This window comes from Glycine max, chromosome 3 (assembly GCF_000004515.6).
Source record: "Glycine max cultivar Williams 82 chromosome 3, Glycine_max_v4.0, whole genome shotgun sequence".
Classification (NCBI taxonomy): Eukaryota; Viridiplantae; Streptophyta; class Magnoliopsida; order Fabales; family Fabaceae; genus Glycine; species Glycine max.
The window spans coordinates 27,849,006-27,865,159 of NC_016090.4; the positions used below are offsets into that span (position 1 = coordinate 27,849,006).

A 16,154-nucleotide genomic window follows, 5' to 3' on the forward strand; every position below is an offset into this window, starting at 1 on the left:
TATGATTTAGATTGGATTATAACCCGAGCTCCTAAAGCAAGCCTGTAGAGTTAAAATCAAACTCATCAATCAATGACTGAAAACTGTAAGAACACACTCCTAAGTCCTAACAATTTTTAAGAACAATAGTAGAAACACTACTACAAAAAGCCTATTCTAAGTCAGTCGAATTGGCTCTTCTAAGTCGATTTTTAACCGTCTTAGATGAGCATATCGTAAAAGAGGGTCACTTTTACAACAACGGGTTTTGAATCGTCTTAGATTAGTACCTATACTAAGACGGTTATTTCATAACTGTCATAGAAGTTGACGTTATCCAAGGCCATTTTCGGACAAAACCCGCCTTAGTAAACTCTCATTTCTACATTAGTTATGTGGACGACCGACTTAGATTGTTGCAAAACTAAGACGTTTTTTAGCGTAACTGACTTAGATTTGCCATAGCATTTTTGTGTTTCTACATTAGTTGCGCGAATGACCAACTTAGATTTTCGAAAAACTAAGACAGTTTTTAACATAACCGTCTTAGATGAGCATGTACTTCTACACCGGTTGATGAATAACCGACTTAGTAAATTGTTTTTTTTTTTGTTTTTTGTGTTTCTACATCGGTTACTGAAGTAACCGACTTTAGTTTGTCATCCTTTCTAAGACGGTTATTTAATAACCGTCTTAGATTTGTTTTTTTTCATTTTTATTATATTTTTGTGTGTCATTGTATGAGTTTCTTTTTTCCTGCATAATTGTATCTTTTAATCAACAAATGGGAACTCCATAATTTTCATATAAATGTGAAGAGGAAAAAATGAGAAACTGACAATTAAGTGATTGCATAATAATTACGTGAGTTTACAAGAAAATTGTGCCAATTTATTTTGGCAAATACAACAGGTTGTAGGTACATAGAAAAGTGCAAATTATATAAATATACAAAACAAAAGTGAAGCCATTTCATCAATAGGGGTAAGAATGAATCATATAATGCTCAAAAGGTCAAACCCTTTGACAACATTGAAGCTCAATTTTTAACTGCTTGTCATTGCTCCTCTTCATGCTTTTCTCAATATCTTGTATCTTTCTTTCCATGAATTGAATATCCTGGAATGATATGCAAAGGGAGGAAGGCTTAGAAGTTATGTTACAGTATACAAACAGATCAATGAAACAGGTATAAGTTTTATATTTACATTAAAGAATAAATTCATTAAGATGAAAAGAAGAAATTACAACAAAATGGAGGATGAGAGATCCTCCATTTATCCTCCTTAATGCTAAAAAAAGGTCAAACAAAGAAGAAAACTGTTTAGCAAAGCTACCCAATTGCTCCATATATCTGTTTAGGAAACCCCCCTTAAAAGAGCACATGCTTTGCAAACTATCAATAAAAATCATGTTTCATCAAACAAAATAAAACAATTGTTGGTTCATAAATTCAACATAAATTAAACAACATAAATTCAACACTTAACTTTCTTCAATTTTGATCACCCTCTCTTCTTCTCTAAATGAGTCTACCCTCTTAGATTGCTTTCTCCCGAACCCTGAGGAAGGTTCCTGAGGATGATGATTCCTCTGTGTCTTATGATTTCAACTCATCAGATGTCCTGCATATTTGTCACAGATGAAACATTGGTCAGTATGTGATGACTAATGTGTTCCTATCACATGCCAATCATAATCAATTATAAAACTCTAAAGCATGAATCCACAAAGGTAGCCACAATATTTATTTATCCCAACCTAGTTTTAGCAGCATGTCATATAAGACGAGTCTCCAAGTAAGGACCTCATTTTGTAAGAAAGCAAGGGCATCTAAATTGCAAATTTTGTTTAGTAACAATATACAACAAAAATTCTACTTATTCCCATGGGGCCTCCATCAACTCTACTTTAGAATATACTATCAAATTATGATGTCATCCCCAACATTTATTCAAAAGAGCATATAAAACATGAAAGCCACAATTAAACGACAATCAACTGTTACCTACCAAAAAACAAAACAAAATTATAAACATATTAGTATTTGCAAATTTCAAAGAAGCTTATATTTACTGAAGCAATATTTAAGTGTTTCACATGATACAAGCGTAAACTACTTAACCTTATTTTGCAAAAATAAACGAATAAAATGAAGGAGAAAGGGGGTTGAATTCAGCTCACCCGTAATTGACACGAACCATTGACACCCTCCTTAAGGGGGTCTGAATAAGTTTTCACATGGCATTAGGAATAATAGAAAACAATGTATATACATGAAAATAAACGTAGTGTACCAAGCCAGAAGCAAAAATTTTAAGCGTCCAACACAAACAAGTACTGAACTGTAGTGAATCCCTTCGAAATCCCACTCAACCTCGGGAATGGACTCAATGGTGCTCACCACTTTCTCAATTCTTGAAAACAACATCAGCAAAGCAAAAAACGCATTCTCGTTTTATTTATTCTTTCGAAAGCGCAAGCCAAAGTATTCGAAACAAAAAAAACACAATGAAGGACATTATTTAGGGAGTGAACCTGCAGAGTCAACGAGGACATGGGAGGAGTGGCTAGCGACCCAAGCAGAAGTTTCCCTAATGTTTTTTGTTATTCCTAACCTCATTGTGTCGTTTCTTTTGCTTCATCTCACCGGCAATGACACGAACCACACCCCCTTTCAGCGGCAAGGTGAGGAGGAGTCGACGGAGGAGAAACGTCTTTTTAGCCTGAGCGATGAGGAAGGTCCTTCTATGGTGAAGGAGAAAGGGTTTGCGAGACTGAGCACGAGGGCAAAAATGATTTTGGGTTTTAATTTATGGATAACACAACATCGGTTTTTTTTAAAACCTGATGTTAACATCTATTAATTAACATCGGTTTTACACAAAACCGATGTTAACTATTTGATGTTAACATCGGTTTTTGAATAACCAATGTTAACGTTATAAAGTTAACATCAGTTTTTCTGAAACCGATGTTAATGAATTAATGTTAACATTGGGTTTTGGAAAAACCGATGTTAACATGAACTAGTTAACATCATTTTTTTCAAAACCGATGTTAATTAACTCAACTTATTTATGAAAATGCCATTGTACTCTTGTTAACCTCGGTTTTTCAAAAAACCGATGTTAACCCTGCGATGTTAAATCTATAAATTCTAGTAGTGACTAAGCATCTCTTCCCATGTCCCATTCAAGTTCTTAAATTTACACATTAGAAGAGAGAATTTTTATTCTAAATGGTCCAAAATATTGATATAGGGATATTTTCTTTTTGTAGATCGTAGAAAACTCAATTGAAAAGTGTATCTAAGAAGCTATTGCATAAGCGAATGAAACATGTCCCAAATTACTCTCAAGATGACACTTGTCCAAAATTCCTATAGATTTAATCTTTAAATTTTATAATTATAGATTATTTTTTTCGCGATTGACTTTTTTTCACGATTGACTTACCAATTATAAAAAGATATACTCAAAATAGCATACAAGATTTGACAATGGACTATACTAACTCAAACATTAAATTTTTCTTAAGATAAGAAAGTTGTCCAAGTCATTATATATCATAATTTGATCATTGACTGGACGAATTAAAGATGTTATATTATATCATTAATTGCTTTTAAATATGAAATGATGTATGAATTGAAATATGAGTATGAAATACTCCGTCTTATTAAATTTTAAAATTAAAATGAATTATCTTAAAATTTTCACCATTTTACTACTCATCTATTCACGAGATCTTAAATGTACCATTTTCTCCTCTTTAACTAGTTGTTTTTTCTGTATAATTATTAGTGCATAGATATTCTTATTAATTTCCTTGACATTTAAATAAAGTGATGCATGCATTAGACTTGAAGAAGCACTTTTGACAAAAGGACAATATAGCAATAGTTGGCTACTTATCAAATGTTGGGACATTTTTCAATATATTTCAAGATTTTATTATTATGCAGAAAAAATATTGCACAAGAGAAATGTATTCTTTTTGTTGGATAACACAAGGTTTTTCTTGTAATGAACTGTAGACATGGAAAATTATGAGTAAATTTTTTTATTGTCTGTGAATAAAAATAATGTGACAACTGAACAAGTATTGTTGTGGCAAGTACAACTGGATCATGTAACAACTTTCTTCTCTTTAACGTTGATTTGAATGAAATGTTGAGTTAGCACATTGCTTGGACAACTAATCTAGCTCTATCTTCATTGACTCTCATTACATCAACGTTTACACTAAATGTGTCTTTTTGTTACAGTAAATCCACAACTATTTCTCCCTATGCATGCAACTTCCACCACAGATTGGCTATCAGTAGCTTCCCATGTGCCTCCCTTGAAAGAACCGCAATTGCCTTCTGGGTTTCCAAAGCTAGCGAATTGAATTTGTGAGATTGTTTTCCCAATTTGGCATGATGGGTCTAACTGTGCGCCTTCATTGACTTGGGTGCAAATGGTTCCTGTTATTTCTTCAAAAAAAAAAAATCAATGTGTTCTTCTCATTATTTAAGAATGACCTTGGTACATGGTACCCCCTGATGCAATCCTACCCCTCAAGGGCATTGGATAGAAGACTCCAAGAAGATTGGGCCAGAGATGCAAAAGAAGGCCCTAAGGTTCTCATGAGCCTTAGGGTAGATTTTGGGCCCATAGGCTAAGTATGAGCCCACTTATCTTTGTACATATTAGATTAGGATTTCATTATTTTTTGGCCTTGTATTTAGGGCTCCATAATGTAGGTAGGGTACCCTAGAAATGTAGGATTTTTCAGCCCTTGTATTTTAGGGCATCTAGACTAGTTTTTGTATTAGGGGTAGTTTTTTAATTTCACATGCATTAAGTGAATATTTGATGTGTGTGTTGAGAAATAAAATTAATTGAATTGGGAGAAGCCCAATCCAATTAAATTTTAGAGGGGGAGGTGAGCATTTGATTGTTATACCCCATTGTCACATCATATAGTCACACTTTGTACATGTCCTTCATGCTTTACATGCCTCATGACACCCAAGAACACTTAGCAGAGAATCTTGGACTTGATCTTGGATTAGTGGGCTAAACCATAGCTAAAATTCACTAATCATAATTAGTGAAATTTTGGCTCCAAAATTTTGCTCCACAAATTCAATTTCAAATTCAAGTGAAATTTGAATAGAAATTCAAATTTCCTTCCAATTTTGTGTGACACTTAGGCTAATAGAGGTCATGTGTGTAACATCCCAATTTTCGTAAACTAGATTAAAAAGGATTGTTATTTATAAATAAATAGAATTTTAAAAAAATGATGAGATTTTATAAATAAATAAATAAGGAGATATAATTATTAATTAAAATAATGATTTGAGAGAAAATAAAAAGGGTATTTTTTTATTTGTTTGATAGAGAATAAAATAAAGTTTGTTTTTATAAAATAATAAATAAATAAATAGAGTAAATAATAGGTCGTAAATGCCCCTAGCTATAAATAGCAACATACTAGGTCAGTTTTCAGACTGACTCTTCAGCCTCCTGCCTCACAATTTCATTTTTTCTCTCTTTTTCCAAAACCCTCTCTTTTTTTCCCGTAGGCCACCTAACCTGTCTCAGAAAAATAACGATTTCGGACTCATTCACCGTTGGATCGTCGTGAAATTTGAGCACCACGTTCGCAACCCAATTCTGAGCATTCTCACCGTTGGGAATTTCGATATTATATCTGAGCTAAGAGAAATACCCCTCGCATTGTAGCATTTTCCTTTCCCGCAGAAACCCAGAGCTGTCTCGGTAAAACTACGATCCCGGTTTCGTTAACCGTTGGATTTTCATGAAATTTGGATATGTTGTTCGAAATTCAATTTCACACGCTTTCACCATTGGTATTTACGAGATAATACTTGTGGAGGGAGAAAAGTAAATCGCATGATAACAGTACAAGTGGAGGCTTCAATCCCTTCTCTGTCTCTTTGACATTTGGGAACTCTATCGGAGCAGTTAGAGGAAAAAAATTGAAGGAATCTCAGGAAACCGCTAGAGATGCTACTATCGCTGGCTGAACACATGTGAGCCCGCTTAAAGGTAAGGAATGAGTTATTCACAATTGGGAATTAGTGAGAACATGTGTAGGGATCCTTAGAGATATCAATTGGAATGGGTTTTGGGATGTTTTTGCAATTTTCATTTTATCCTTATAATTATTACAGTGAATTATATATGTTTGACAGACCAATTGTTGTAAAATTGATATGCTATTGTGTTGAGCGTGACTCCTATAAATCGAGTACTTTTTCTAATTAATATGAATTGATGAAATAAAGGAGAAATTTAGAGAGAGATATTGATTTTGTATTTTCTCTTTTTCTTGCTGTTTAGGTTTTTATATATAATTTTAAAAAATTAATATCATAATTGAAATTGACCAAAGTGTTCATATAATTATTTAGAATTTGTGCATTGAAAGCTTACTTTATAATTTGTTATTCAATATGATGTATGCTAGTTTATATATATATAGAGGTAGTTATTTATATTAATAATTTATGTAAATAATATTGTAGAGTGTTATAGTATGATTCCAAAAATTATTAAGTGTTGGAGTTGAGAATATTATGGTTAAATTTGATGAACATGTGTATGTTGTACCTTATGAATATCATTAGGAATGTTATGAGATGATTGCTGTGATGTATGAGATGTTAAAGTGTGGACATGATATTCGATTGTAAATAAGTGGATCTGTTTAACACTTGATGTTACATTAATTATATCGTGAGCTATGAATTATACAATAACCCGACCATTGTTTATGCGCAGTGTTAAAGAGAAAGTGTAGGTTCCTAGTTAGGAACCAGTGTTAAATTGTAACGCAATTGTGTTAAACATGTTTGAAACATGAGTGTGAGGTTGTGGTATTGTATAATTCATGAGCAGTGCTTATAAATGAAATATGTGATGAATTGTGGAATAATATGTTGCCTTGAGATTATAATATTGTTATTGAGATTGAGTAAAAGTGTAAAGTAGAACAGGTGTTGAATTGTGAGATACGTGAAAACATGTGATGGTGGATTGTGACATTATGAGATGTGAAATTGTGAATGAGTTTTGGTTGTGAATAAGTGTGTGATTAACTCTTGATGTGACATTATTTGTGTTGTAAGCTGTGAATTGTACAATAACCCGACCAGTGTTATCTTGATAAAAGTGTAAATGCGCAGTGTTAAAGAGAAAGTGTAGGTTTCCTATTTAGGAACCAGTGTTAAAGAGAAAGTGTAGGTTCCTATTTAGGAACCAGTTTTAAATTGTAGCGCAATATGTTGTACGTGTTTAAGACACGAGTGTGAGGTCGTGGGTATTGTATAATTCACTAGCAGTGTCTGTGTGCTAAAATGATTTTAGGGGTTGGACCTGAATCAGGAGGGAGAGGCCCTGACGGACTCTTCGGAGTGTAGGCCTTGGGGGTCACCGAGTTTGAGTGCTCCTTTAAGCCTATGCTGATCCCATATGGTTGGAGCATTCTCGCAAAACATTGTGACCCTGACTGGTCTCCCTATGACCTTACTTAGTGAGAGTGACCTGACAAATCCATTGTGTGGTGTGTCTTGTTATGTACTCCTAAGCGCCCCAGGGTGGTTTTTCACTGACATGGTACCACATTGCATATAGGCTTGAGTTTTAGCATAACTGTCTCATGCGCTTGCTAATTGTTCATTATGAAATTGATGTGTTATTATGTCTTGATCGGAGTGTGTGATTCTTGTGTATTGTGATTGATGATTGAAAGGTTTGATTGATGATTGAAAAGTGAATTTTGAATGACAAAGTGATGAAATAATGTGAGATATGCTAAGTAAATTGAATTTGGCTACTATATGTTGTTTTGTTTCTCTCTAGTAGTTAGGAATATGATAACTCACTCCCGGTTTGTTGTTCCTGTTTGGATCCTGTGATGATCTTGAACCTTGTGTTCGGGGGAGCAGATGGCTAGGTGAAGTGCTTAAAGGAACCTTGTGCTGAAGGACGTCGGGACACAATGCTCTGATAGGATGTGACAGTGGGGCATAAGTTTTATATTAATTGCATAATGTTAGTCTATTTTATTTTATCTCACTAATTTAACAAAATATTTTTGTAAAGTTTGACGGCCTTGTTTCGAGCCGAATATATTTTTTAATAAGTTTTAATTGATAATAGTGAAGTGAATGTGAACCTTTTATCCGTGTGAATTTGGTTACCGATATTTTTTATATATTTTATTTACTTATATGTCGGGGTAGAGGGTGTCACAATGTGTGTGCATTTTTGCAACTTTGATCATTTGAAAATTAAAATTCAGATTTCAGAGCTCTTTTAGAGCACAAAATTTCATGATCTTCTATTCCTCTCCCTTCATTCATCTCCTTTTTCCTCCAAGCTCTTATCCATGACCTCATATGGTGGTGAGCTTCTTCTAGACTAATATTCTCCTTGAAGTGGCATCTCCTCTCTCTCTTCCTTCTCCATTCCAATGCCATTCATCTTCCAAGAAGCAAAGGAATCCATTGATGAAGAAGATCCTAGGTCTACAAGCTCCAATGGAGCTCACATCATGTGGTATCAAGAGCATCTTCATCTAGGTGATGTTCTTTTGCTTCCTCTATCTTTTTGTTCGGTGAATTCTCTTTAGTTCCTTGTTCTTCATCTTATTCTCCATGCATATCCTCCATTTTCTTGTGGTTTGGTGCTGTTTAGAGTAGATTCAAAAAAAATAAACCGATTAAATCTTAGATCTACACTTATTCTTGCATTTCTATGGTTCAAATTTTGTAGATCTACTCTTGAATCATGTTTTTGTGTTGATTTTAGGTTCTATTATTTTTCATTCATAATATTCTTGTGTTGAACCTTAGATCTAAATTTTCTTCCAAAATATTGATTAGAAAAAAAAACACAAAAATCTAAGTGTAAATCACTTAATCCATGTTGTCTTAGAGTCATGTTTAGTCATAGTAATTGTCACATTATGTTCTAAGTTTGTGTTGAATTTTTATTTTGTTGATTGAATTCTAGATACATTTGTTCATGTATTCTTGTCATTCTTAGCCTATCTTTTGAATTTTGAGTCTAATTCATGCATGTTATTTAGTTCATAACATGTTCTAAATCAATTCCTAGAAGTAGTCTTATTATTGAACTCTTTTTTTTTTTTTTTCTAAGTTTCCTACATGATGCCTATGATGAAGTTGAGTTGTGGTGCTGAGTTGTGGCTGGATTTGTGAATCAAAATAAGTCTTAAGCTCTCTTGAATTGTGTTATTCAAGATAATTGAGCATAAGCAAACACAAAGTGTAACTATCCAAGCCTTAAGCAACATAAACACTACTATTGATTTCTAGGTTGAAATCACTGGTGTTGGCAGCTTAAACATACAAACTTGTATAAATTACTGGGAATTGGTCACTACGTGTTTTGAGCTTAAATATTTACTGAAATTTCTAGACATCTGGACCAAAATTATGAAAAAAGAAACAAGTGATTTGGACTAAAAGAAAAAATACGAAAAATCACACAAGTTGGCAGAAAAATCAGTGTCCAGGAAAAAAAAGTGAAAGGGAAGTGTGCTTGTTGTTTTGGATCAAAATGTGTTCTATAATTGGTGCCTATTTTATACCAATCCTAGTTCTTAAATTTCAATTGAAAATTAGTGTGAAAAAGAATTCCAAAACTAGAGGTTTCTTGAGTCTTTTTATTTTAGTTTTTTTACTCTACTCTAGAGTCATTCTAAGTTTCTCTTTGAGTCCTAGCTTGCTTTTATGTGTTTTTCATTGCTTTAATTGTTGAAAAATCCCTAAAAATTTGTCTTGTTAAACCTCTATTGGTTTAGCTTTCATTTCATTTTTTGGGTTTTTGGTTATTGCTTGTCTCTTTGTTTCCTTGTTTGTGAGTTGCCATATAGGAAATTGGAAAGGAGGATTGGTGTCATCCCTTGAAGAATTTGAGTCAAGAAGCAAGGGGAAAATCACCTTAAGAGCTATTGGACTAAGAAGCACTCCAAATTGAGTGAATCACCAAAGAGAGAACAACCACCAAAATTGAGGACCTTTTTGTAATTTTGTAATTGACAATTTACTTACTTTCATTGCTTTCAAATTTTGTAACAAAAAGGCCTTTCATTGGAAGTAAGTTGGGAGCCTCCAATAGGTCACCCTACTTCCATTTGTGTGTAATAATTTTAGGCAATTTTCCCTTAGGATTGTGAGTGGTTTGTTGGGAACCTTAAATGTGGTCATCCAAACACTCTTAGGATTCGCCTAGTTTACATTTCTTGCTTACTTTCATAGCTTATTTTCTTTACCTTCCATTGTCAAACCGCCTAGATAGCTTGCCTTTTACCAATTAATTGTTACCTTATCTTTCACACCTCATTTAGTGTTTATTTTGGCTAGTTTCAACCATATTTTCTTTTACTTTTTGTTTTCAAACCCTTAACAAGAAAGACCCGCAACTTAGGAACTAACATGAGTCTTCATTCTTCATCTAGTGTTAATGGTGATGGTTCTACTCCTAAGGACCCCTTGTATAAGATATTAGATGAGTTGAGATCCCTTAAGTTGTGGAAAGAAAAACAAGAGAGAAAAGAAAAAGGTAAAAAAAGAGTGGAAGAAATAAGTCAAGATGAAAGAGAGAAAATAAGAGAGGAAGAAAGAAGAAAAATAATGAAAGAAATGAAAAGAGAAAAACATGCCTCCTATAGTAGTCACGACTCTTGCAAGAGTTTAAGTGAAGAACTTAGCGACTATTATAGAGGGCGCCATAGTTCATATACTAAACATCACTCCCAAAGAAGAGAAAAGGATAGAAGGCCTCAAGAGGTTAACATTAGCCTCCCATATTTCCATGGAAAAGATAATGTTGAGGCCTACTTAGATTGGGAAATGAAGGTTGAACAACTCTTTGCTTGCCATCATATTAGCGAAGAGAGAAAAGTTCCATTGGCTACCCTTAGCTTTCAAGGATATGCCCTCTATTGGTGGACTTCCCTTGTTAGGGAACGAAGGATTCATGGGGATCCTCCAGTAGAGTATTGGAATGATCTTAAGAATGCCCTTAGAAAGAGGCACATTCCCTCCTACTATGAAAGGGAGCTTATGGACAAGCTCCAAAGGCTTAGACAAGGGAGTATGAGTGTTGAAGAATATAGGCAACAAATGGAACTACTCCTTTTAAGAGCTGGACTTAGAGAGGAGGAAAGAACAAGCATAGCTAGGTTCCTTAGTGGGCTTAGTATAGAAGTGAGGGACAAGGTTGAACTCCTTCCATATAGGGACCTAGATGAGCTAGTCCAACTTTGTATAAGAGTGGAGCAAAAACTTAAAAGAAAGTCTTCTTCAAAATCTTATGGCTCTCACTCTTATCCAAGGAAGGACCAAGCCCATGGAATTTTGGGGGCTGCACCTTCAAAACCCAAGGAAGATAAGGGTAAGACCATAGAGAAATACACCCCTAAGACTAGTTCCCAAGAAAGGACTAGCAACATTAAATGCTTCAAATGTCTTGGGAGAGGTCACATTGCCTCTCAATGCCCCACAAAGAAAACCATGATCATGAGGGGTCAAGACATTTATAGTAGTCAAGAGGAGACTACTTCCTGCCCTTCCTCTAGTGGAAGTGAAGATGATGTAAGGGGTGAAGAGTCTAGTGAGAAAGTCTACCCCCATGAAGAATGTGACCTCTTAATGGTTAGAAGGCTCCTTGGAGGTCAATCTTGTGATCTATCTCAATCCCAAAGAGAGAACATCTTTCATACAAGATGCAAAATTTTAGATAAAACTTGTTCTCTCATTGTGGATAGTGGATCTTGTTGCAATTGTTGTAGCATAAGATTAGTTTCCAAGTTGAACCTCACTATCATTCCCCACCCAAAACCTTATAAACTTTAATGGCTCAATGAGCAAGGGGAAATGATAGTTAACCAACAAGTGAAGGTACCTTTCTCTATTGGGACATATAAGGATGAAGTTAATTGTGATATAGTTTCCAAGGAGGGAGGGCATACTCTTTTAGGAAGGCCATGGCAATTTGATAGGAAGATCATTTACAATGGCCTAACTAACGAGATTACCCTCACCCATCTTGGCACTAAATTTGTGTTGCATCCTCAAACACCTTCACAGGTGGCCAAGGATCAACTAACTATGAAAGATAAGAAGGATGAGGAAGAAAAACTAGAAAACCAAAAGAAAAAGAAGGATAATAAGGCCTTGTCTTCAAAGGCCAAGGGGAAGGAAAAAGAGGAAAAGGATTCCTCTAAGAAGATTGTTAAGAAGGAAAATCATTTTGCAACAAAATGTAATATCAAAAGAGCACTCCTTCTTAAACAATCTTTCTACCTTCTCCTATCAAGGGAAACATCCCTTAGCATCGCCATACTTCTTGACCTTGAGGTTATTCCTCAAGTAAAGGAGTTGTTGGATTAGGGTTTGGTTCGTAAGAGCTTAAATCCTTGTGATTTGTTGGTGCCCAAAATAAGTATTATAAGGCACCAAATCCCTATGATAGGTGGTATGATGAATGTGTTCAGTGGTGCAACCCTCTTTTGTAAAATCACTCATGCACCCAACATCTTCATGATTTTTGTACATAGGGACTCATTAGGTAGGTTTATTCTTATTTTTTGTTTCAATACAAACTTAGGTGCTCATATGGGACACCTTAGGTTTGTCATAATTTTTTGTAGGAATAATCAACATGAAAATAAAGAAAAAGGTATGTTTTATTCCATTACTTTCCTTAACTTTTTAAATAGTGATCAAGGGCTTCCCAAGGACCGTAAGAGAATAAAGGTCATTCCTGAGTGGCCTACTCCACCATGTATAAGGGAAATTTGGGGCTTCAATGACTTAACAAACTTTTACAAAAGGTTTGTCCCATATTTTTCTATACTTGTAGCACCACTCATTGAGTTGGTGAGGAACTATGTTCTCTCATGGGAAGATGGTCAGGAAATAGGTTTTCAATCCTTACCCTACTCTAACATACCCAACATCACTAATACATATGTTTTTATTCTTTTTACAGGTGTTGAGGAAACAATCCCTGAGTTTCAAGAACCTATGGATTTGAGGTCAAATCCTTTTCAAGGGGGAGGGAATGATGCAATCCTACCCCCCAAGGGCATTGGATAGAACACTCCAAGAAGATTGGGCCAGAGATGCAAGAGAAGGCACTAAGGTTCTCATGAGCCTTAGGGTAGATTTTGGGTCCATGGACTAAGTATGAGCTCACTTATCTTTGTACATATTAGATTAGGATTTCATTATTTTTGGGCCTTGTATTTAGGGCTCCATAATGTAGGTAGGGTACCCTAGAAATGTAGGATTTTTCAATCCTTGTATTTTAGGGCACCTAGACTAGTTTTTGTATTAGGGGTAGTTTTTCTATTAGGATTAGTAGGCTGAACCATAGTTAAAATTCACTAATCATAATTAGTGAAATTTGGCTCCACAAATTCAATTTCAAATTCAAGTGAAATTTGAATAGAAATTTAAATTTCCCTCCAATTTTGGGTGACACTTAGGTCATGTGTGTGCATTTTTGCAACTTTGATCATTTGAAAAATTAAACTTCAGGTTTCAAAGCTCTTTTAGAACACAAAATTTCCTGCTCTTCTCTTCCTCTCCCTTCATTCATCTCCTTCTTCCTTCAAGCTCTTATCCATGGCCTATTATGGTGGTGAGCTTCTTCTAGACTCATCTTCTCCTTGAAGTGGTGTTTCCTCTCTCTCTTCCTTCTCCATTCCACTGCCATTCATCTTCCAAGAAGCAAAGGAATCCATTGATGAAGAAGATCTTAGGCTTACAAGCTCCAATGGATCTTACATCACCCATTTTGTGACGGATTGTCACAATTGGTGTTGCATTTTTTGGACGATACATAATTTCCATGATAGTCACAAGGGTCACTGCATCCATTGGTATTAGTAATCCAAGAAGACCAATAACAACCAATGCTTTTTCCATTCACCCAAGCTTGTCTTTTACCCGAGTCTTGCAAGTCCATAACCATGGGGTCTATTCCGAAAGGAGCTTCAAAGTCATCCTTATACCAAGTAATGGGTCATCTTTATGCCCAAGCGTGGTTGTGGATCATACAAATGATTTTTTTCGTCATTCAATCCAATCGTGTAAGACCAAAGTCTGGTTGACAAATCCATAGTCACATTATTGTTTCCAATTAATTGAGCAGGGCCACCTACTATACCAATTTTTTTTCTTATTGAACTTTGTGCCATAGTTTGCAAGCCCAATAGTGGCACTAAGCAAAGTTATGATGTTTGGTCCCTCCTTCAAAGATGCATATTTCTCATGTGTGAAATTGCCTCCCCATTGGCTAAATTTGTATCCTACAGCCCTTCCACTAACATAAGCACGGAGGGTATGCCCCATAGTGCTCACACGAAGAGTTGAATTGTTCCAAAGGGAAATGTCAGGGATATCAATGCTAGTCATGTACCACAAGAAGTCACTGACATCGAATGTTAGTTCCTTCTGCTCAAGAAATTGATTTGTTTTGAAGTTGCCCTTTACATGCTTTGTGTTTTTCTTTCTTCTCTGGTATTCGTGCCCAAGTAAGCTTAGTGGTGTTGAAAACTTCTTTTTTGCAACCATCAAGAACGTTCACAAACCAAGCAGGGACTTACAAGTCAACATTTACATCATTTTTATTGTTTGTATTGCTCAAGTAACAAAATCTTTCCCCATTTCCATTGCTATATGTTGTCAATGTGACTTCATTGCCAAAATCCTTGCCAATCCTTGTCCCTTGGTGATGATTTTTTCCCCAATTTTATTGTTGCATGAAGTTGCTTAAAATGTTCCCATTTGGGTTTATTCAAATTGCCATACTCATCAAGTGGTGCATCATACTCGTAAGATGCTGTCATATATGGGCCTCCTACCATGTGACCGAAGTTAGTTCCTCCATGGTACATGTAGTAATTATTCAATATCCCTCCTGATTTGGAAGAAACGTGCAACTGAGAAAGTTGACTCTTCAGCACTTTTGTGGGGGACCCTTTCGCCCCATTTTTGGAACTATCTGAACATTTTGGAACTTTTGGGGTTATTGGGTTAAAAACTGTCACAATAATGCCCGTTGCAAGTGTTGATCATAGGTTGGGGAGCATCACGTTACTAACACATGATCCAAGGGACACCGATATTTTGTGTTAAAGCCATTTGGGCACACCATTTGATATATGGCTTCCTTGCCTCTCTGTAATCTGTCATAATGTTTCCATATTCATTTTCAATTGGAGTAAGAATAATAGGTCCTCCTTATGGCGCAAACAACTTTGCTTCTTTGGCCATGTTCACAATCTTTGTGGTGAAAATTTGCATTTCGTTCTTCTAAATTGGATTATCTATTCTCAATTCAATCTCTGGCATATTGTGTAGCCATAATGAAAAGCCTCCAAAGTTCCATCCTCGCAAACATAAGGACCAATCCTTAGAATGAAATACAACTCAGCCTCTTGGATTAGCTTTAAAAAATCGATAAAATCCAAATTTCCTGAGCAATCATATTCACGTCGAACGGGTTCATGACGGTCCCAAAATATGTAACTTTCAATGGCATCTAGGCCTCCATACTTTGCCTTTTGAAAATTGCAGGCCACAAGTCCACTGTGCTTCATGGATAATGGACAACACCAGAAAATATAATGTGTTTTTCTTCGTTAATAATATGAGAATGTGCATCATAACTAACCTCTGTAGCAAAGCATGAAGCCATGAAACTTAAGCTCAATAAGGCGATTCCAGACCACGAAGAAGAACTCATTGGAAACGTATATGACTATTGTTATCAAGGGAAAAGAAGCTGCACAATTGCCACCAACAGAAACACAAACAGAGCAGTTACCAGCAGATGGGAATCAAAGGCAAAAGAGAAGGGTGACCAAACCTCAATACCTAAAAGATTTTGTCTAACAACCTGACAAAGGAATGCTGACCTGGCAAGATGAGTATTGGCCCACCAAGGATTATCCTGTCTGCTATCCTTGTAATTCCATTAAGATAGAATCCTTTTTGAATCTTTTTCTGTTAAGCCCTGTCACCAGAATTGATAGAATTCTGTTAGCACTTAATCTATAGGCTCTATATAAAGCGAGAATTATGTAATGAAAAGGGCAGAAATCAATAAAACTCA

General features: G+C 35.3%; 1 pseudogene; it reads right to left on the bottom strand.

Annotated features, from left to right (window-relative positions):
* Nucleotides 1-4,226: 4,226 nt before the first annotated feature.
* On the bottom strand, nt 4,227-15,785 carry LOC100789479 (beta-galactosidase-like; annotated as a pseudogene).
* Nucleotides 15,786-16,154: the final 369 nt, after the last annotated feature.